The sequence below is a fragment of the Phyllobates terribilis genome, unplaced genomic scaffold, assembly GCF_046119375.1.
Source record: "Phyllobates terribilis strain yellow unplaced genomic scaffold, ASM4611937v1 Scaffold_8__6_contigs__length_399053987, whole genome shotgun sequence".
Taxonomy (NCBI): Eukaryota; Metazoa; Chordata; class Amphibia; order Anura; family Dendrobatidae; genus Phyllobates; species Phyllobates terribilis.
Genome location: NW_027362768.1, coordinates 337,810,689 through 337,832,302, shown reverse-complemented (window position 1 = coordinate 337,832,302; position 21,614 = coordinate 337,810,689). Strand labels below are relative to the sequence as shown.

General features: G+C 43.5%; 1 protein-coding gene across 2 annotated transcripts in view; it reads right to left on the bottom strand.

Moving 5' to 3' along the window:
* The window catches only part of ATXN7 (ataxin 7), a 171,119-nt gene extending 149,984 nt beyond the window's left edge, over positions 1-21,135 (bottom strand). For both annotated transcript variants that reach the window (XM_073644684.1, XM_073644678.1), the window contains exon 1: positions 21,036-21,135. The gene's annotated coding sequence lies outside the window, so the exon portion shown is untranslated. The remainder of the gene's footprint in view (positions 1-21,035) is intronic.
* Positions 21,136-21,614: the final 479 nt, after the last annotated feature.

Genomic DNA, 21,614 nt, shown 5'->3' with positions numbered 1-21,614 from the left:
GGGTCATTATCCATTTGGAAGACCCATTTCTGCCCAAGCTTTAACATCCTGGCTGATGTCTTGAGATGTTGCTTCAGTATTGCCACATAATCTTCTTTTCTCATGATGCCATCTATTTTGTTTGTGCACCAGTCCCTCCTGCAGCAAAACAACCCCACAACATGATGCTGCCACCCCCGTGTCTCACAGTTGGGATGGTGTTCTTAGGCTTCCAAGCTTCTCCCTTTTTCCTCTAAACATAACAATGGTCATTATGCCCAAAAAGTTCAATTTTAGTTTCATCAGACCACAGGACATGTCTCCAAAAATTAAGGTCTTTGTTCCTGTGTGCATTTGCAAACATTAATCTGTCTTTTTATGTTTCTTTTGGAGTAATGGCTTCTTTCTGGCAGAGTGGCCTTTCATCCCATGTTGATACAGTACTCGTTTCACTGTGCATATTGACACAATCTTACCAGCTTCCGCCATCATCTTCACAAGGTCTTTTGCTTTTGTCCTTGGGTTGATATGCACATGTCGGACCAAAGCACGTTCACCTCTGGGACACAGAACCTGTCTCCTTCCTGAGCGGTATGATGGCTGGTCATTCCCGTCTTGTTTGTACTTGCATATACTTGTTTGTGCAGATGAACGAGACACCTTCAGGTATCTTGAAACTGTACCCAAGGATGAGCCAGACTTGTGCAAGTCCACAATTCTCTTCCTGATATCTTGGCCTATTTCTTTAGAACTTTCCCATGATGCTACACAAAGAGGCAATGTGTTTCGGGTGTGCATTAAAATACATCCACAGGTGTGTCTCTACTTAACTCAGATGTTGCCAAAAACCTACCAGAAGCTTCCAAACACATGACATCATCATATGGGCAGTCCAGAATTGTTTAAAGGCATAGTAATCTTAGTGTATGTAAACTTTTGACTTTGCAGTAAGTAATAAAAATGCCTTAAAACATTCTCTCTCTCTCATTATTCTGGCATTTGTCAAATATTAAAAATTATGGTAATCCTAATTGACCTAAAACGGGAAAAGGTTTATTCTGATTTCATGTCAGATACTGAGAAAAACATGCATAGTGTGTATATAAACTTCTGGTTACAACTGTAAGTATTGAACATGTCACCAATTTGCTAAATAAATATATTTCTAAAGGTGCTATTGACATGAAAGCCTCACCAGATGTCGGTAACAACCCATCCAATATACACAGGCAAAGAAATCAAACCATAGGTGTCCATAAATTAAGTTATGTGTAATAATGACAAATGAGGAGAAAAGCATTGAATACAGGAAGAAAGAGGTGCAAAAAGCCATGGAAAGTCCTGACACCAGCTGAAATTTATCAGTAATTAGAAAGCAATATTGCCACTTAATGAAAAATAATATCAGCTGGTTCAACTGATGGCCTATAAAAAGGTGTGTCATTACCAATGTACCACACAAAACATCTTATGATGGGTAAAACCAGTGAGCTGTGTCAAGACCTTTGCAACCTTATTGTTGCAAAATACATTGATAGCATTGGTTACAGAAGAAAGTAGGAAGAACATCCTTTCACCATAAACCGGCCATGACCAGGTGCTCCCTTCCCTTCAAGATTTCAGATAGAGGAGTGAAAAGAATTAGCAGAAGAGTTGTCCAAGAGCCCAGGGCCACCTGTGGAGAGCTACAGAAAGACCTGGAATCACAAGGTACAACTGTTTCAAAGAAAACTATAAGTAATGCAGTCAATCTCCATGGCCTGTATGCACGCTCACCATTGAAAACTCCACTTCTGAACACGACTGTCATGACTATGTATAGTAAGATCCTGAAATATTTAGACAATGATGCTTGGAAAGTTTTGACATTTTAGCTGTCTACCGAAACATATTCAAGATACAGTTATATAATCAATATGGGTTTAAAGTGCAAACTCCAAGCTTTAATTTGAGGGAATTCAAATCTTAATTGGAATAAAGGTTTAGGAATTACAACCCTTTAATATATAGCTGCCTCTTTTTCAAGGGACCAAAGGTAATTGGACAATTATCTCAAAAGCTCTTTAATGGGCTGCATAGGCTTTTCGCTCGTTAATCTATCATAAATTAAGCAGGTAAAAGGTCTGGAGCTGATTCCAGGTGTGGCATGTGCATTTGGAAGCTAATGCTGTGACCCCACAACATGAGGACACCGGAACGCTCGATGGAAAATAAACAGACCATAATTCGGCTGGAAAACTAAGAAGAAATCAATCAGAGAGTTAGCAGAAACGTTAGGAGGGGCCAAACTAACAGTTTGGTACATTTTGCAAAAAAAAGAGAACACTAGTGTGCTTGGGAACTCAAAAGGGACTGGACGTCCACGGAAGACAACAGAGGTGGATGATTGCAAAATCTTTTCCATGAAGAAAAACCCCTTCACAACATCCAAAGTGAAGAACACTCTCAAGGAAGAAGGAGTTTCAGTATTTAAGATTACCATAAAGAGAAGACTTCATGAGAGCAAATATAGAGGGTTCACCTCAAGGTGCAAACCTTTAAACAGCCTTAAAAATAGAGAAGGCCAGATTAGACTTTGCAAAAAACATCTAAAGAGGCCGCCCAGTTCTAGAAAAGCAAAATGAAGATCAACCTGTACCGGAATGATGAGAAGAAAGTATGGAGAAGTCTTGGGACGACTCATGATCCAAAGCAGACCAAATCCTCTGTAAAACATAGTGGAGGCAGTGTGATGAAAAGGACATGCATGGCTTCCAATGGCACTGGGTCACTAGTGTTTATTTATGATGTGATTGGAGACAGACGCAGCTTGTCATGGAGGTAACCTATATGCCTCCCCAGCGCCGCCCTACTTACCATGGTCATCACATGGTCACTGAGTTTTGCCTCTTGTAGCACTGGTGCACTTTAGGGTGGTTTCCATTTTGCCTTAGGGGGGCATGGTCAGTCTCTGCAGGAATTTAACTCTGCTGTGTCCTGCAGAGATTAGGTTCCCCGGCCTATCCACCCCTGGCCTGAATGTTGGTTCCTAGTGAGTTTGCTCTGCTAGCATCCAGTTTGTGCTAGTGTGTTTGTTCCTTCCTGTTATTGACTCGGCCAGTGTATCCATCCTGTCTGACATCGGCTACGTATCCTGAACTCGTGCTGCCTGCCCCGACCTTGGACCGTCTGACCACATTTTTATCTTTGCCCTCCTGTACCGCATGCCCGTGCCGCTGACTCTCCAGTCCGCTGCTGCAGCCCCGGGGACAACATAGAGTGGCACCTAGTGTCTACAGTCAGCCCAGTCTATCCTCACCAGAGGCTCTAGTGAAGACCCGGTAGGCAAGTAGTCACGCACCTCCAGGGTAAGCCCGGCCTGTGATGCAGCGGGTCCACATCCAGCAGCGTTTCACAGCCGAATGAATTCTGAAGTGTTCAGGGCGATACTTTTTGCTCGGATTTAACCAAATGCAGCAAGGTTTATTGGACAGCATTCACAGTACAGATCAAAAGTGACCTGAAGCATACTGTGAAAGCAACCCAAGAGTTTTTTTTGGCCAAAGAAGTGGAATATTTTGCAATGACCGAGTCAATCACCAGGTCTCCACCCCATCGAGCAGCATTTCACAGGCTGAAGACAAAACTTTAGGCAGAAAGACCCTCAAACAAGCAACAACTGAAGTCAGCTGCAGTAAAGGCCGGCAAAGCATCATAAAGGAGGAAAGCCGGCGATGGTGACGTCCATGGCTTCCAGACTTCAGGCAGTCATTGCCTGCAGAGGATTCTCTACAAAGTATTAAAAATTAACATTCTATTTAAGATAAAGTTATTTTGTGCAATTACGTTTCAGCCCCTGAAATGAGGAGGCTTTGTAGAAAAATGGTTGCAATTCCTAAACGTTTCACAGTATATTTTTGTTCAACCCTTTAATTAAACCCTGAAAGTCTCCACTTCAATTGCATCACAGTTGATTCATTTTAAATAAAAAAAATAGTGGCCTGCAGAGCTGAAATCACGAAGATTCAGTTACTGTCTAAATATTTTTGGACTTCTTGTACACCATATGTCACTAGTATGCTATATATACAGATGTTATATACAGTGCCTTGAAAAAGTATTCACGCCCCGTGAACTTTTCCAAATTTTTTCACGTCACACCCACGAACTTAAAAGCTTTTTATTGGGACTTTCTGTGATGTACCAACACAAAGTAGCAAGTGTTAGAACTCTCCTGTTAGGTTTTTTTTTAGTTTGCTGGTCACATGACCATTTTTGCCTATTTAATCCGGCTCCGCCCTCCTGGTCTTGCTGGACTTCATTGTATTTACTACTCTTGGGCTAGCTTGGTGCTCTGTTGCCGTTCTCTGTTAGTTTTGCTAGGTCTTCTGACCTCTATGCTTTTTGTTGTGTGTTTATCTTTGACTGCTACTATTTCTGCTAGGAGGTGTCCAACTTATCCCAGTCCCTAGTTCTTGTAGGGATCCCTCCCTCACATCTATAGGTCTTCGTACAGACTAGCCGAGGACTTTAGCGGGTCTGATCGCAGGATCAGGTTCCCCGTTACATCGTAGGGATCTAGTTTCGTTCTATTGAAGGGACAGTTCTCCTGTCTTTCCTTAGTCCCTGTAGCAGATCATAACAGTAAGTCCAGCCCTAAAAGAAAAAAAAAAATTTTTCTCTAAGGAAAGACCTCCAGTTTTCCATCATGGTCTCGGTTCAAGATTTGGCTCAACGCTTGCAGGGACTCTCTCTGGAGGTGGCCGAGCTCCAACAACACGTGAGTAGCTGTTCTGGAGCGCATTTTGTGGAACCAAAAGGTACGTCTGCCTGATCTATTTTTTGGCGAACAACAAGATTTTTTTTCTTTTAAGAATGCTTGTTTATAATATTTTCGTTTGAGACCCGGATCCTCTGGTGATGAATCACAGCGCATAGGGTTCATAATGTCACTTTTGCGCAAAGATCCTCAGGGATGGGCCTTCTCTCTCCAACCTAGTGATCCGTGCTTTAGATCAGTGGATAGTTTTTTTTCTGCTTTGGGTTTGTTGTATGATGATCCTGATCATGTCTCATCTGCTGAGTCTGAATTGAGACGTTTGAGGCAGGGATCAGGTAATGTGGAAAAATATTGTTCTCACTTCCGTCGGTGGTCTGCCCAGGTGGGGTGGAACGATTCAGCTTTGAAAAGCTTGTTTCTTGCAGGGCTAGGTGAAAGGGTTAAGGATTTACGGATTGCTTATCCCACACCTGGAAACTTGCAGGAGGCAATGCAATTAGCTATACGGGTGGACAGGAGACTGCGTGCAAGGGTTAATGAGAGCAAATCCTCTGCTATGTCAGCTCCGAGTCCTGAGAGGGTCTGTGCTGACAATGGAGAGCCGATGGAGATTGGAGCGATGACACCCCGCTCTCAGGAAGAAGACCGCAGGCTTTCTGAAGGCTTGTGCTTCTATTGCGGAAATTCTGGTCATTTTATTAAGAACTGTGTGCTTCGTATGAAGAAAGAAAAAAAAATGGTCAGTTATGCCCGTATTGCCTGTTTAAATTCTAAGGGAGTATTCCTTTCTGCCACTTGCTGAATTTGCTCTTAACAACCATACATCCTCTTCTGCTGGGTGTTCGCCTTTTTTTTGTTATTCTGGGAGACATCCGTCTTTTGGGTCATTCTCCAAATTGGTTTCGGCTGTGCCTGAGGAGGAGAGTTTTTCCGGTGATTTGGAGAGAGTTTGGACGGATGTGCATGGTAATCTTCAGGAGGCTAACAAAAAATCTAAGAGGTACTTTGATAGGAAACGGCAAGAGGTTTTGTTTGCTGTTGGTGACATGGTTTGGTTGTCCTCTAAGAATCTGCGATTGAGGATTCCTTCTAAAAAATTGGGTCCCAAGTTCGTAGGGCCCTTTAAGGTGCTTCAGATAGTTAACCAATCTGCTGTTAGGTTGGAGGTTCCTATGTCCTGGAAGATTAACCCGGTGTTTCATGTTTCTCTGTTGAAAAAAGCTGATGTGTCGGATGGTGACGCCTCTGCCACTGTTCCTCCGGTGGTGGAGGACGGGGAATATGAAATTTCCCGCATCCTAAATTCTAGACGGTATAGAGGGAGTTTGCAGTATCTCGTCGCTTGGAAGGGTTTCGGACCTGAGGATAACTCATGGGTGAGGGCGGATGATGTTTCTGCTTCCAGACTTGTCAGAGCGTTTCACAGGAGGTTTCCTGGTAAGCCTGGGCCTAGGGGATCCGGAGGATCCTCTTAGAAGAGGGGGTACTGTTAGAACTCTCCTGTTAGTTTTTTTTTAGTTTGCTGGTCACATGACCATTTTTGCCTATTTAATCCGGCTCCGCCCTCCTGGTCTTGCTGGACTTCATTGTATTTACTACTCTTGAGCTAGCTTGGTGCTCTGTTGCCGTTCTCTGTTAGTTTTGCTAGGTCTTCTGACCTCTATGCTTTTTGTTGTGTGTTTGTCTTTGACTGCTACTATTTCTGCTAGGAGGTGTCCAACTTATCCCAGTCCCTAGTTCTTGTAGGGATCCCTCCCTCACATCTATAGGTCTTCGTACAGACTAGCCGAGGACTTTAGCGGGTCTGATCGCAGGATCAGGTTCCCCGTTACATCGTAGGGATCTAGTTTCGTTCTATTGAAGGGACAGTTCTCCTGTCTTTCCTTAGTCCCTGTAGCAGATCATAACAGCAAGTATCTAAATATTTTAAAAATATAAATCTGAAAATTGTGATGTGCATTTGTAATCAGCCCCTAGAGTCAATACTTTGTAGGACCACCTTTCACTGTAATTACTGCTGCAGTCTTGTGGGGTCTGTCTCTACCAGCTTTGCACATACAGAGGTGACATATTTGCTAGGTCTTCTTTGCCCACTCACTCTCTCGCTTAGTGAGATTGGATGGAGGCGTCTGGACTGTGACTGGGCTGTTCACACACATGAATATGATTTGATCTAAACCATCCATTGTTGCTCAGGCAGCAGGGCTGTGGAGTGGGCAAACCAAACCACTGACTCCTCAATTTCCCTGACTTCCGACTCAGACTCCACAACACGGCCTCACTACTGAGCATGTACATAAAGTGCGGCACAGATTTATCTACACTAAAAGCCGAGATCTTTAGGTCAGGAACAGAACAGACATTTATAGGACATTTCATAACTTTCCCAAATTCTTCTGAAAAATTTACAGCACATCCTACATTGTACTACTGCACCCAGTTTATTATATATTTTAGTCGGGGTCGGTCCATTTTATACCGACTCCACAGCACTGTCTGGCAGTATGTTTAGGGTCATTGTCCTGCTGGAGGGTGAACCTACTCCCCAGTCTCATGTCTTTTGCATCCTCTAACGGGTTTTCCTCCAGGATAGCCCTGTATTTAGCAGTTCTGACCAGCTCCCTGTCCCTGCTGAAGAAAAAGTGTCCCCACAGCATGATCCTGCCACCACGTTTGATGGTGGGGATTGTTGTTTTCAGGGTGACATGCAGTGCTAGTTTTTTTGCCACACATAACATTTTGCATTTAGTACAAAAAGTTCTAGTTTGGTCTCATCTGACCAGAACAACTTCTTCCACATGCTAGCTTTGTCTCCTACTAACTTTTTTGCAAACTGCAAATGGGACTTCTTATGGCTTGCTTTCAAAAATATCTTTCTTCTTGCCACTCTTTTATAAAGGCTAGATTTATGGAGTATATGACTAATAGTTGTCCTTTGGACAGATTCTCCCGCCTGAGCTGTGGATCTCTGCAGCAAATCCAGAGTGACCACAGGCTTCCTGGCTCTCCTTGCTTGGGGTGTCAGTTTAGGTGGATGGTCATGTCTTGGTAGGTTTGCAGTTGTGCCATAGGCCTTCCATTTTTGGATGATGGATAGAACAGTGCTCTGTGATATGTTCAGAGCTTGGGCTATTTTTTTTTTTTTTATAACCTAACCCTGCTTTATTCTTCTCCACAACTTTATCCCTGACCTGTCTGGTGTGTTCCTTGGTTTTCATGATGCTGTTTGATCTCCAATGTTCTCAAACAAACCTCTGAGGCCTTCACAGAACAGCTGTAGTTATACTGAGAAGAAATTACACGCAGGTGGACTCAATGTACTAATTATGTGACTTCTGGAGGCAATTTGACACCCCTAAATAAAATCCAGAGTGACCGACTACTGGGGGCTGAATACAAATGCACGTCACAATTTTCAGAGGTTTATATTTTTAAAATAATTACACTTCACAAACACTTGCTGGTATATCACATAAAATCACAATAAAATAAATTTGTGGGTGTAACGTAAAAAAAATGTGTAAAAGTTCACGGGGTATGAATACTTTTTCCAAAGCACTGTACAGGTCACTAGTATGTTTTAAATACACATTAAATGTATGTGAACAATATATAAACACTAACAGGACACTACCATCCTGTATATATAGCATACACAGACAGATATATCCATCTCCGTGTATATACACCAAAAGTTACATCACTATACATACTATATACATTACCAGTCAAAAGTTTGGACACTTCAATTCATGCAATGGTTTTCTCTACTCTTATTGTAATGTGCACATTGTAGATTCAGACTGAAGGCAGCAAAACAACAAACAAACAGATGTGGAAACCAGGAGTAAAGGAAAGAATGTGAAACAAACTAGAATTTGTGTTAAACCTTAGACTCCCCCTTTTTGTCTTGAAGAAGTTTCCAGAAGTGCTGAGAACTTGTTGGCTGCTTTGCCTTAACTCTGCGTTCAGCTCATCCTGAACTCTCTCAGTTGGATGGAGGTTGAGTGATTATGGAGGCCATGTCATCTGTGGCAACCTCAATCTCTCGCTTTCTTGGTCACATCGTCCTAACATAGCCTGGATGTCTTTTGGGTCATTGTCCTATTGCAACACAAATGATAAGTCATCTCAATAAGTTAAAACCAGATGGGATGGCGGTAGTTGCAGAACGCTGTGGTCGCCATGATGGGTGTGGGAGCATTGAATTTAGAATAAATCACCACCAGTTCCACCAGCAAAGAGCCCCCACACCATCACACATCCCCATCCTAGCTTCACAGTGGGCACCACACATGCAGAAACCATCAGCTCACCTTTTCCGCATTTTGACTTCTTAAACCAAAGTGCAGATTTCTACTGATTTAATGTCCAGACCTTGTGTTGCTTGGCCTAAAAAAATCTGCTCTTGTTTGGGATCCCCAGTAGTGGCTTCTTTTCAGCAATTTGACCAAAAAGGCCTGCTTCTCGCAGCCTCCTATGGACAGTTGATGTTGGGATGTGTCCGCTACTTCATATTAAGGACTGTTACCTGAGGTGCTGTCAATTTGCGGTTCCTGAGGCTTGTATCTTTGATGAACTTATCCTCTGCAGCAGAGGTAATTCTTGTTCTTCCTTTCCTTGGGTGGTCTTCATGAGAGCCAGTTTTAACACCTCCAAGGTTCTACCATTTACTCACTTTTATGTCTTATAGTAATGATCCACTGTCGCTTCTCATAGTTGAGTGATTCTTGACATTCTGGCTTAGAACAGTTATGAAGTAAGGATCAGCAAGTATGGAGCTGTGACCAACACAAGCTATGCAAAACACACGTGATGATCGCAACCCTTTTCTGAAGGCCAGTGATTCCACAAAATTAACTCATGATGAAATAACCTGTTAATTTAAAGCCATCGCAGGTGACAACCTGAAGAAGCTACTTGAGAGACCAAATGGGTGTAAAGCTGTCAGCTTAAAAATGTACTTCACACTTGTTTCTTTACTCCTTGTTTCCAATTGTGCTACTTTGTGGATTTGCTGCCTTCAGCCTGAATCTAAAATGTGCACATTCCAATAAGGAAAACAACAGCATGAACAGGTGAGTCCAAACTTTTGACCAGTTCTGTTTGTTACCGATATATCATAGATACACCATACGTACAGGTTATGACATGGCAGAACAACCCATTTGCTTTTTCCTTTTATGCTTTCATCTCCTCGTGGGTCTGCAGCAGCCTTAAGCACCATCAGTGGTTGTGTGCACACAACCCAACCAGGTGAGCAAAATTTGAGCATTCCTTTTAATATTGTTACCCAGATAAGACCCCATTTTGCGCTTTGTCTCCTTCCAGGTTCTCAGTGTCGTATCTCTGTATATACTTATCACTAGCACTGGCTTAGTAACAAGAAAGCAATGAGGTCCACGGACAAACAGAAAGCATCCCAAAAAGTTCAGGGCCACCAGCAGTTTTCTCAAGTATGTTGGCTACGTGACCCCTAGGTCATTAGTATATTTACATACATATCTATATAGTATACGCTCATTTGGACTAAACACTTGCTTCCAAAAAGAGGTTTTGCAGCAGCTGAGCTGCAGATCATCTAATAATGTATGCCCCCTGGAAAAGGCCAGAAGTCATCTAGGAGTGCGGCTCCTGCGGACTCATTATTTATCCGCTCATAGAGCTTCTCAGAGACTTCTCTCATGTAGAGTAGTACAAGTTCTGAGATCAGCGGCACTGCATATGCAGCACTCATCTGTCCCCGCAGAAGTGATCAGCCCCAGAGCTCACATGCAGCAGGACAGATCAGGTCTGGCTGTCGCCTGCCAGCTGCTGTTACGAAGCAGACACTCAGGCCGTTGCTTAGTAAGCAGCCAACGTAGAGACTCCCCATTGAAGTATTACGGTGGAGAGCTGGAGCAGTGAGCGGTATAATAGGCACTTACTGGTCCTGTGATATCATCAGTCTCACTATGATGACTGTGATGCTGCAGAAATAGCCTCTGTGCACACAGCAGCCTTGAATCAGCAGTCATGGCCCCCACTATCAGATCTGTGCAGCTCGGCCTCATCAGCTATTAATAATCATAATCCACACTAGAAGATACTACATCTGTCCATTGAGGGTCCTGTCATGTAAAACTACTGTCAGCGTTGCAAACAAGGGGCGCAAGAAGTCATCCTGGCCATGCATGTCTAATGAAAGGTCCCCTGCTAAAGAATATACGCCCTGCACACAAGTGTATGCGTCCAGGTGATGCCCGGAAGAGTAGGAATTCCCTCCACCTGCTTTCTTCTAACACAAAAATCACTCCAGCAGATCATTTGGTTAATAGGACATTAAGAGATTGCTTATATACAGTTCCCTAATATACAAGCAAAGGGTTTACCATCACCGAGCCATAGATGAAAGAGGAAGGGACTCACCTCACCCTACATTACATGGAAAGCCCATGGATTCCTCACTACAGTATATCTATCTATATATATATATATATATATATATATATATATATAAATAATCTATCTATCTATCTATCTATATATATACACTGCTCAAAAAAATAAAGGGAACACTGAAATAACACGTCCTAGATCTGAATGAATGAAATATTCTCATTGAATACTTTGTTCTGTACAAAGTTGAATGTGCTGACAACAAAATCACCCAAAAATCATCAATGGAAATCAAATTTATTAACCAATGGAGGCCTGGATTTGGAGTCACCCCCAAAATTAAAGTGGAAAAACACACTACAGTCTGATCCAACTTTGATGTAATGTCCTTAAAACAAGTCAAAATGAGGCTCAGCATTGTGTGTGGCCTCCACGTGCCTGTATGACCTCCCTACAACGCCTGGGCATGATCCTGATGAGGTTGCGGATGGTCTCCTGTGGGATCTCCTCCCAGACCTGGACTAAAGCATCCGTCAACTCCTGGACAGTCTGTGGTGCAACGTGACTTTGGTGGATGGAGCGAGACATGATGTCCCAGATGTGCTCAATCGGATTCAGGTCTGGGGAATGGGCTGGCCAGTCCATCATGCAGAAATTGCTGACACACTCCAGCCACATGAGGTCTGGCATTGTCCTGCATTAGGAGGAACCCAGGACCAACCGCACCAGCATATGGTCTCACAAGGGGTCTGAGGATATCATCTCGGTACCTAATGGCAGTCAGGCTACCCCTGGCGAGCACATAGAGGGCAGTGCGGTTCTCCAAAGAAATGCCACCCCACACCATTACTGACCCACTGCCAAACCGGTCATGCTGAAGGATGTTGCAGGCAGCAGATCGCTCTCCACGGCGTCTCCAGACTCTGTCACGTCTATCACATGTGCTCAGTGTGAACCTGCTTTCATCTGTGAAGAAAACAGGACGCCAGTGGCAACTTTGCCAATCCTGGTGTTCTGTGGCAAATGCCAAGCGTCCTGCACAGTGTTGAGCTGTGAGCACAACCCCCATCTGTGGACGTCGGGCCCTCATACCACCCTCATGGAGTCGGTTTCTAACCGTTTGTGCAGACACATGCACATATGTGGCCTGTTGGAGGTCATTTTGCAGGGCTCTGGCAGTGCGCCTCCTGTTTCTCCTTGCACAAAGGCAGAGGTAGCGGTTCTGCTGCTGGGTTGTGGCCCTCCTACAGCCCCCTCCACGTCTCCTGGTGTACTGGCCTGTCTCCTGATAGCGCCTCCAGCCTCTGGACACTACGCTGACAGACACAGCAAACCTTCTTGCCACAGCTCGCATTGATGTGCCATCCTGGATGAGCAGCGCTATCTGAGCATCTTCTGTGGGTTGTAGAGTCTGTCTCATGCTACCACGAGTGTGAAAGCACAACCAACATTCAAAAGTGACCAAAACATCAGCCAGAAAGCATTGGTACTGAGATGTGGTCTGTGGTCCCCACCTGCAGAACCACTCCTTTATTGAGGGTGTCTTGATAATTGCCAATAATTTCCATCTATTGTCTATTCCATTTGCACAACAGCCTGTGAAATTGATTGTCAATCAGTGTTGCTTCATAAGTGGACAGTTTGATTTCACAGAAGTTTGATTTACTTGGAGTTATATTTTGTTGTTTAAGCGTTCCCTTTATTTTTTTGAGCAGTGTATATATACACACACAGTACAGACCAAAAGTTTGGACACACCTCATTTAAAGATTTTTCTGCATTTTCATGACTATGAAAATTGTACATTCACACTGAAGGCATCAAAACTATGAATTAACACATGTGGAATTATATACTTAACAAAAAAGTGTGAAACAACTGAAAATATGTCTTATATTCTAGGTTCTTCAAAGTGGCCTCCTTTTGCTTTGACGACTGCTTTGCACACTCTTGGCATTCTCTTGATGAGCTTCAAGAGGTAGTCACTGGAAATGGTCTTCCAACAATCTTGAAGGAGTTCCCAGAGATGCTTAGCACTTGTTGGCCATTTTGCCTTCACTCTGCGGTCCAGCTCACCCCAAACCATCTCGATTTGGTTCAGGTCTGGTGACTGTGGAGGCCAGGTCATCTGGCGTAGCACCCCATTACTCTCCTCCTTGGTCAAATAGCCCTTACACAGCCTGGAGGTGTGTTTGGGGTCATTGTCCTGTTGAAAAATAAATGATGGTCCAACTAAACGCAAACCGGATGGAATAGCATGCCGCTGCAAGATGCTGTGGTAGCCATGCTGGTTCAGTATGCCTTCAATTTTGAATAAATCCCCAACAGTGTCACCAGCAAAGCACCCCCACTCCATCACACCTCCTCCTCCATGCTTCACGGTGGGAACCAGGCATGTAGAGTCCATCCGTTCACCTTTTCTGCGTTGCACAAAGACACGGTGGTTGGAACCAAAGATCTCAAATTTGGACTCATCAGACCAAAGCACAGATTTCTACTGGTCTAATGTCCATTCCTTGTGTTCTTTAGCCCAAACAAGTCTCTTCTGCTTGTTGCCTGTCCTTAGCAGTGGTTTCCTAGCAGCTATTTTACCATGAAGGCCTGCTGAACAAAGTCTCCTCTTAACAGTTGTTGTAGAGATGTGTCTGCTGCTAAAACTCTGTGTGGCATTGACCTGGTCTCTAATCTGAGCTGCTGTTAACCTGCGATTTCTGAGGCTGGTGACTCGGATAAACTTATCCTCAGAAGCAGAGGTGACTCTTGGTCTTCCTTTCCTCGGGCGGTCCTCATGTGAGCCAGTTTCTTTGTAGCGCTTGATGGTTTTTGCAACTGCACTTGGGGACACTTTCAAAGTTTGCCCAATTTTTCGGACTGACTGACCTTCATTTCTTAAAGTAATGATGGCCACTTGTTTTTTTTTTTTTTTACTTAGCTGCTTTTTTCTTGCCATAATACAAATTCTAACAGTCTATTCAGTAGGACTATCAGCTGTGTATCCACCTGACTTCTGCACAACACAACTGATGGTCCCAGCCCCATTTATAAGGCAAGAAATCCCACTTATTAAACCTGACAGGGCACACCTGTGAAGTGAAAACCATTTCTGGTGACTACCTCTTGAAGCTCATCAAGAGAATGCCAAGAGTGTGCAAAGCAGTCATCAAAGCAAAAGTGGCTACTTTGAAGAACCTAGAATATAACACATATTTTCAGTTGTTTCACACTTTTTGGTTAAGTATATAATTCCACATGTGTTAATTCATAGTTTTGATGCCTTCAGTGTGAATGTACAATTTTCAAAGTCATGAAAATACAGAAAAATCTTTAAATGAGAAGGTGTGTCCAAACCTCTGGTCTGTGCTATATAATATATATATATATATATATATATATATATATGTTATAGGGGTAATGTCCCCCAATTCTGTTAATATCCCCCATCCTGGTATATATGGCCTCCTCATCCTGTTATATGTGGTCCTCATCCCCATCCTGATATGCATGGCCCCCCTCATCCCTCTCCCTGGTATGATTTGCACCCTTCATCCCTCATCCTGGCATGTACGGCCCCCCTCATCCGTCTTCCTGCTATGTACGGCCCCCCTCATCCGTCTTCCTGCTATGTACGGCCCCCCTCATCCGTCTTCCTGCTATGTACGGCCCCCCTCATCCGTCTTCCTGCTATGTACGGCCCCCCTCATCCGTCTTCCTGCTATGTACGGCCCCCCTCATCCCTCTTCCTGCTATGTACGGCCCCCCTCATCCCTCTTCCTGCTATGTACGGCCCCCCTCATCCCTCTTCCTGCTATGTACGGCCCCCCTCATCCCTCTTCCTGCTATGTACGGCCCCCCTCATCCCTCTTCCTGCTATGTACGGCCCCCCTCATCCCTCTTCCTGCTATGTACGGCCCCCCTCATCCCTCTTCCTGCTATGTACGGCCCCCCTCATCCCTCTTCCTGCTAAGTACGGCCCCCCTCATCCCTCTTCCTGCTATGTACGGCCCCCCTCATCCCTCTTCCTGCTATGTACGGCCCCCCTCATCCCTCTTCCTGCTATGTATGGCCCCCCTCATCCCTCTTCATGCTATGTATGGCACCCTTCATCCTGGTATGTATGGACCCCCTCATCCCTCTTCTTGGTAGGTATGGCACAGTGTGCTTGCTATTAAGGAAAATTAATATTCACTTCGGGGAGCAGTGAATATTCATTTTCTTTAGCAGCGGGCACAGTGTAGGATGCAGCAGTGGGCTACTGCCTCCTGTGCCCCGCTCCTCCGCCGCTGCAGCTCCCCCCACAGGTCATCTTTACCATGCAATCAAAAAAAAAACTAAAAAACCATGGTATGAGTGCATTTTTCCTCCACTTTATCCAGCTTTTTTTCCCCGTTTTCAGGACATTATATGGAAAAATCAATGGTGTCGTTCATAACTACAACACATCGTGCAAAAAACAAGCCCTCGTATGACGGTGGAGAAATAAAAAAAAAGTTATGTCTTTTGAAAGAAGTTGAGAAAAAAAAAAGTGCAAATCAGAAGTAGTTAACGACTATCTATAATTTTAAGCCAGTTGTATAGTTTGTCACTGAAGTGCTTTTATGTTTTACTTTTTCCACAAACTAGTTTTACAGGATCTTTGATTGCCTCTTAAAAAATAAATATAGAATAAAAAAACAAAAAAAACAAACTAACAATTTTTGAAATGTTTGGATGCTGTAATGGTGCAGTTTCTAATTAAAAGGCAGGTGGGCATTGTTCCCAAGAAAAACTTCTAGTAACTTTTTAACAAGTTCGAAGTAACTTTTGCCGAAATCATCGAGCTGCAAAAAAATAGAAGAATTTTGTGCTATATTATTACTATTATGCATTCCATGTTTATCCGTCCTGTTAGGCTAAAGGAAAATAACTGTTGGCCTCTAAATCCAGCTTTAATTGTATTCCTACAGCTTAATGGGCCAATTGCTCCCCTGTCCATGCTGAGCAGCACTTGTCGTGGTGGAACGTATAGTGCAAATTATCAGAGCTGGACTAAGACTCACAAACACCATTTAGGCTAAAGCCTGTGGTACAACCTCAATACGAAAAAGGGTTGCAAGGCAATTTAAGAATTTTGACATGGTCACGATTCTTTTGATTGCCTCTACCCATTCATTAAATTGTGTGATGTGAACAACTGGACCTAGCCTTTCATTATAATCTTTAGGGTTCATTCACATCTGCGTATATACACTCGCTGAGATTTTCAGACAGAAAAGTTGGTGAGTGTCATGCATTTTTTTTCTCACCAATCATCCATAACCCATGCGTATGCAATGCGCAATCATCTTTTACATACAATAATTCTCTGTCATTTCAAGCTAGTTTTCTAACTAATAAAACAATCTTATATACAGATATAGATGTCAGTGACATATGTAATCAGTGCTTTGAGTGTGTAGTTTTCTGTACTTATTTTTAGCTAATATATAAATAAAAAGAAAAAAAAATGGTGTGATGTCCCCCTTATTTTTAATACCCCGCTGAGGGAAAGCAGACAGCTAGGGGCTGGTCGTAATAGTCTGGGAAGGGGCCATTATCCATACATCTTCCCAGCCCATAAATATCAGCTCACAGCTGTCTGCTTAACATTTACTAGTTATTAAAAAGGGGGGACCCCCCAAAAAATGACATGGGGGTTCCCCCAGCAAAGGCTAAGCAGACAGCTGCGGGCTGAAATTAGCAGACTGGGAAGGGGCCATGGATATTAGCACCTTCCCAGACTAAAAACACCAGCCCTCAGCCACCCCAGAAATGGCGCATCTATGAGGTGCGCTAATTCTGGCATTTAGCCTCGACTTTTCCCAATTGCCCTGGTGCATTGGCAATCGGGGTATTGGTTTTGGGGTTAATGTCAGCTTTTTGATGTCCACTGACATCAAGCCCAGGGGTTAGTAATTGAGAGGCGTCTATAAGACACCCCCATTACTAACCCAGTAAGTTAAAAGGAAAAACAAACAAACAAACACATACACAGAAAAGTCCTTTAATTGTAAAAAGCACTCCCGGACCATTACCCTTATTTTTACCCATTTAATAGCATAAAAAAAAAGTAATCCAAAGGGTCCGCCGTAATCCATAAGATGGACGTCCCATGACGATCCTCGACTCTGCTACATATGGAGCTGTGATGAGCGGTTACATCAGTAACGTGACTGTTCACTATGGATGAGTGAAAACACCGAGTAGCGCATGAACCCGGCTGCTGTTACGAGCGGTGATGTCATTAAGGTTATCGCAGTTCACACCTGATGCACTGTAGTAACCTTACTCGCAGCGTGTGAACTTACTGCCGGTTCTCACGCTGAGAGCGGTGACATCAGAAAGGTTACCGCAGTTCATTGGCTGTGAACAGCGATAAGCTTATTGACATCACTGCTCATCACAGTAGCCGGGTTCTCACGCTACTCTCAGTGTGATCCGTCGCCCATGTTGTGCAGTCACATTACTGATGTCACCGCTCATCACAGCCTCTGGACGTAGCAGAGTCGGGGATCGTCGTGGGACGTCTATATTATGGATGACGGCGAACCCTTTGGATTAATTTTTTTCATGATATTAAATGGGTAAGCGGGTATTTGTCGGAGAGTGCTTTTTACAATTGAAGGGAATCTGTCACCAATTTGGAGATATCACATAGAGCGCGCTTTGCTTCATCCCGGCCCCGTCTGCCTGTGCTCTGCGCAGCAGGTTTCTATTGCGCAGGCACAGGGGAGTCGCTGTCACTTCCCGGCGCCTGCGCAATAGAAACCTGCGTTGCAGAGCACTAGCAGACGGGGCCGGGATGAAGCAAAGCGCGCTCTATGTGAGCGGCGCTTTGTGCATGCCCAGCACAAGAGGGAGCACAGTGCATGTCACAGGGCCCTGTGAGGTGCAGGGGAGGGGGGAATATGAAAATTAAGCACATAGGCGGTGATTTCTTGGCTTCCAGGGGAAGCCAAGCCTGTGAAAAACGGAGTTTATAAAAAAAGATTTCTCTGCAATCAAACCTCTACTATGGGCGATACAGCTATGTATAGATTTACTTTTCTATAACCTTGTACGCCCATAGCAGAGGTCTGATATCTCCAAAGTGGTGACAGATTCCCTTTAAAGGACTTTTCTGGTTTTCTTTTCTTTTAACTTAGGGGTTAGTAATGGGGGTGTCTGATAGATGCCTCTCCATTACTAACCCCTGGGCTGTGACATTACACAGCTGACATCAACCCCAAAACCATTACCCCGATTGCCACCACACCAGGGCAATCGGGAATTGCCCTGGTTATTAAAAATAACCCCACACCATTTTTTTCATTTATTTTTTACATTTATTACCTAAATGCATGTATAGTAAACTAGAGACACACTGCACTGATTATATATCTCGCTGACATCTGTCTATTTATCTATTCTGACGGTTCACACTGTGTCTTTACTGTACTCGGCTGATAAGAGACGTGTGCACAAGCATGGTCCGTGTGCCGTGCGATTTTTTTCTAGCATCCAATGACTGTGAGTGGTGAGTCTCGGCCGTTTTACACGGCCATACTCAGCATGCTATGATTTTTTCTTCACCCCAATTCCAGTTGAGGAAAAACTTGCATATGAGCACTTTTGGTGGCCAGGGGGGTTGATCGGTAGGGGAGACGGGTGTAGGACTCCCATGTAAGTGCTGGACAACCCCATCCCGCCCCATGATGTACTAATACTATACAGCTGTATGACCTATATATGTAGCCAATCGGTGGTCACAGCAGGCTGGTTACTAGTGGTCGGTGACTCCATTGCTTCCGGCTCTTCCTTTTTATTTACTATAAAATACTGAAGTTACAGATCTTGGAAAATAGCGACACAAATCACAGTTTTTTTTTGTTTTTTTTAGAATGTTCATAATTTTTATGCCAGTAATATAATAACAAAAAAAAAAAAAAAAAAACTATACAAGCTTACCATTTCTGTAACTGTACTGACCTAGAGGAGTCATGGCATTTTTACTGGAAACTGAATGCCGTAAAAAAAAACAAAAACAAAAAAGTAATGAATTTGGACAAATTAAAAAAAAAAAAAGAAAAAAAAAAAGTTGTCCATGATCTGCAGTGTGTGAACAGGAGTCATGTTTCTCCTTGTGAAGAGTGACAAGCCAGGTCTGCCATGTCAGAATGAGGAGACTTATAGGTCATGCATGCTCCTCTGGGAAATTACATTTAAATAGGAATGTGACACATCTGGCCGGGTGTTGGGTGATCGTTCTGGTATCCACCCTGAAGCTGCGCTCCTCCTTTCTGGATGTGGATTTCTTACCTGTATGACTGGAGACAGTCCGCGATCTCATCATTAGCAGGTTAGACTGCTCTGCTAGAGAACGGCGTGTACATTACAAAAGGTGTTTTGTTCTGTGTCTCTCTGAAAAGCTGCGGGTGTCATCCGGATAACAGGAGAACAATGGCTGTACAGCTATGTACAACCACACACAAAACTACAATGAAAGAAAGAAATGCATCGCTGCTGTCATGTGTGGCCCGTCGTGATGCCCGGCTACATTATATCAGTGCAAAAATAAAAGGGGCCGTCAAGTACAGCTCCACCTAAAGAGTACTGGCCGTTCTCGGTACTGCAGCACAGCGACTATTAAAGTGAATGTGATCTGCAGCATCCGGGAATGGCCGCTACACAATGTACAGAGCTGTGCTGGTCCGGCTCCATACTCCGCTGAGGTACCGGGTGGCGGACCCCCAGCAAATCCTAAAAAAAACCTTTAAGATGGTAAATCCTCTCTTGTTCACCTTTGGGGGAAAAAAAAAAAAAAATAAAAAATAAAAATAATATATATATATATATATATATATATATATATATATATATATATATATATATATTTTTTTTCATTTTACTTAAGCGGAACCTGTCATGTCTAAAAACGCTATTTTTCTGCCGATAGGGTGTTTATTCTGCAGGTAAATAGCGTTACCTGTTAGGATGCCTATGGGTAGGTGTACAAGACGACATTTAGGCAGATTGCACCTGGAAAGCGCTAAAAAAAAACAAACACCAAAAATAATGAACATAGTGCTCCGAAATCTCAAAAACGACTCGCTGTGCACATGTTCTGGCTAAAAGAAGTGACCGGTCTGCTCTTTAGGCTGCTTCTGCTTGGAAGCCACCACTGTCCTATGTATGAAATAAAAAAAACAAAAAAAACGGAAAAGACGAGAAAGAAGATGTTTCAGAAAAAACATCTTCTACTTCAGCTTCCAAAAGATACCGTGTGCACATACTACTACTGGAGTAGCGGCTACAGGGAGAAAATGAACTTTTATTCTCCCTGCAGCCGATCACTTCCAGTCATCAGGGCGATGCAGGGAGCGGTAACAGTCACCGCGCTCTATATAGTGATCACTCCCTCACGCTTTGATTGACAGCCTACTCTGCAGTGTGTGAGCGTTTGTGTGTGCAGAGCAGGATGTCAATCTGAGTACTAGGGAGGGATTACAGCCGCAATCACGTATAGTGAGCATTTGCTGTATCCTCTCCCTGCACCGCCCCGATGACTGGAAACGAGCAGCTGCAGGGAGGATAACATTTCATTTTCTCTCTGCAGCCGATGCTCCAGTAAGGCAGCCTAAAACGATTCTAACTTTATTTACCTGTATATTATCTGCAGGTAAGTTACTTTTCTGGATGTGACAGGTTGCTTTTAATCCATGCCAGGGGCACTCGGCGATTATGTGACTCCCGTGTACAAAAATCGTTGCCTCTATTCACAACATAGACTTATGCAAACTGCAAATATGGGGGACATTGACTACGGCGCAAGTTTAAAGCCCACCACCATGCCACAGGTGAAGGCCTAGATTTAGCATTTCACAAAAAAAGGGCTTACTTGTGCCAAAATCTTGCTTTTACGTACCATTCAAGGATGCATTCCTATGGCAAGTTGGTGCGGCCAGCGATCGATTAAAAATTTCTGATAATTTTTCTAATTCTCCGGTTCTTGTATCTGATGTCTGACACTGCAGAGCGGAAAAGAAAGATGACGACAGTCTGGTAACAAATAGAAAACCCGACTATTACAGTAATTGTACTGAACATGGTGTTAGTCTGAAGTACAATGACACGCCCATAATGCACTTACAGGCTAATTTACATGTGACTTCTAAGCTCGATTTCTTAGCGCTAGCACATCGGACTACTGCAAAACGGGTATCTGGATTTTTTTTAGCTACATTACTAGGACTTGTAGCCATACTATTAGTTTCAGACACAAAATTATCCAGTCGATTTCCCTTTAATACACATTTAAAGGGTTATTCCAATCTTCATATTTGTATATTGTTGGGTAGTACTTGTAAAACAAGCACTTTTGCAATTTACTGCTTGTTAAACTTTGCAGCGGTTCTTGAGATATTAGCACTTTTCTTTTGTTTACAACTCGTTGCCTAGGACACCGACCAACGCTGAAGTCTAGCTTGTAAGCGCTGCACTGAAG